The following is a 2,229-nucleotide window of genomic DNA, read 5'->3' as shown; positions in this document are numbered from 1 at the left end:
ACCTGCCTGTTGATATTCACATTTAAGAGGCCATTGTCTGACATTCCCCTGGATAAGAGCTGTGATGTGAATAAGTCATTCTATTCTTTTCTGCCTCATGGCTCCATGTGTCTGTTTAGTTAGAATTACCAAGATGGAACCCAATTGTGTGACCATTTAGTTGTTAATGAATTCTAAGGAAAATCACTCACCTATTAATTGGATTCTTGCAGACCTTGTAGAGTCGGAATGCAAACTAAGGAAAAATCTTTGAATAAAGACTATTGGTTGTGTGAAGGTTCTAGCCTGAAATTAATTATATTTTCAGAATTGGGCGGGCTAGCTGAACAAAACGCATCTAAACTCATTGATGTGCGGGGCCCAGACCATCCCCAAATGGTTTATCCTGGTAATAAATTCTGTGCCGTATTTGGTATCGCTGAGTCAATAAAATCATAACCAAAAATATGCCAGGCATATATTACCAATCGGAAGGTCTCCTGCGGAGATATAGCAGAAATGGAGAATTATGGTTTTTCTAAAGGTCAATACACATTTACCCCATTCTTCACTGAATGACCTCAGAGGGGGCGGTGGAGGTGTGTTCTGCGGATACTTTAATAACTAGGGTCTCAGAGAGACCCAGGGGTCCGACCTCAGAGATACACTATGGCATAAGGCTTTCCAGTTTGCTTCAGTAACTCCACACGAATTAGAACTTTGGGCCGAGTATCCCAAATCTGGTACCTTTCTTTATTTTCTCATTGTTTTATTTTAAAATACTGTCTGTTGTGTATGCCTGTATACCTTATCTCCCTTGTAACATATTTTTTCTGTATATTTTTGTATACTTATAAATATTCAGCATTTCTACTCTTTTTCAGTATAAATCTGCAATTTATTAGTCAAGGCTTGTCCATTTTAAAACGAACTATAACTCCAAAGATTGTGTTCATAATTCATAGCCTAGGTTCCAGCTTACCTTTTAATAGCTGTAGCGGCAGCGAGTGTGTGTGGTTATTGCAGAGTGTGGGACCGGATCAGGTGGTGATTTGAGCTTTTGTTTTGCATGCATGAAGAAGCCCGAAAAGCTGGGTACAAATCCATCTGTATTCTAATGATTCCAAGCTTGTAGCCCTGCTAGAGTGACCAATCAAGGTTCTGCAATGACCAGTGTTCACAGCGGCGAGAGCGCTTGGAATAGTCAATCCATTACAAATTGGCAACAGAGGTGGGATCAGTCAGCGCCCCCCCTCTCTCTCCCTGACACCGCCATTCCTGTCCTCCCCTCCCAGCAGTCCAGCACTGCCATTCCTATCCTCCCCTCCTGCCAGTCCTGCATCACCATTCCTGTCCTCCCCTCCCATCAGTCCTGCACCACCATTCCTGTCCTCCCCTCCCATCAGTCCTTCTCCACCAATCCTGTCCTCCCCTCCCGCCAGTCCAGCACCGCCCTTCCGGTCCTCCCCTCCCGCCAGTCCAGCACTGCCATTCCTGTCGTCTCCACTGGGCTGTTTTTACTTTGGCTGCAGTGGTGACAAATAAATACACGGAACGTCACTGCTGCATAGCCAAGTAAACAGAGGTCAATGATAAGGACGGGAGCAGTGGTGCTGGTACAGTGGGGATCCAAAGCAGTAAGTACAGCTTGGTATGTTATTTTTAATCATTTTTGCCCTCTCAAATATTTTTCTAGAACTTGGAAAAACCCCTTTAAAAGGTCGGCTGATGGAGCACCATGGTGGGAGGTATGGATTCTTATGTGCTTCATTACACTCTTGTACTAAGTTGCCAGTGTGTAAAAAATCTAAAATAAGGTTTAAAAAAAAATATTAAAAAATTAAATAAAACCCTTTTTCCTATTTTCCCATAGAAATTCTAAGCAATAAAATAATGACCATAATTGCTACTGCGGGATCTTTAAATGTTTGGACTAGTAAAAACATGACATTATTTATCCTCCACGGTGAACAGCAATAAAATAAATGAAAAAAGCTAACTATAAATAATGCCAGAATCGTGGGGTTATGGGCACACAGTCTACCAAAAACAATGGAACATACAGTGATCAAAAAATCACATGTACCCTGTAATGGTGCCAATAAAAACTACAACCCGCACTGCAAAAACAAACCCTCCTACCGCCCAATCAATGCAGCAATATAAAAGATATAGGTCTCAGAATACAGCGACAGAAAGGATTTTTTAAAATAAGTTTTTTATTTTCATTATTTTGTTTTCCATTTCACC

This window comes from Eleutherodactylus coqui, chromosome 8 (genome assembly GCF_035609145.1).
Source record: "Eleutherodactylus coqui strain aEleCoq1 chromosome 8, aEleCoq1.hap1, whole genome shotgun sequence".
NCBI lineage: Eukaryota > Metazoa > Chordata > Amphibia > Anura > Eleutherodactylidae > Eleutherodactylus > Eleutherodactylus coqui.
This window is presented reverse-complemented; position numbering follows the sequence as displayed.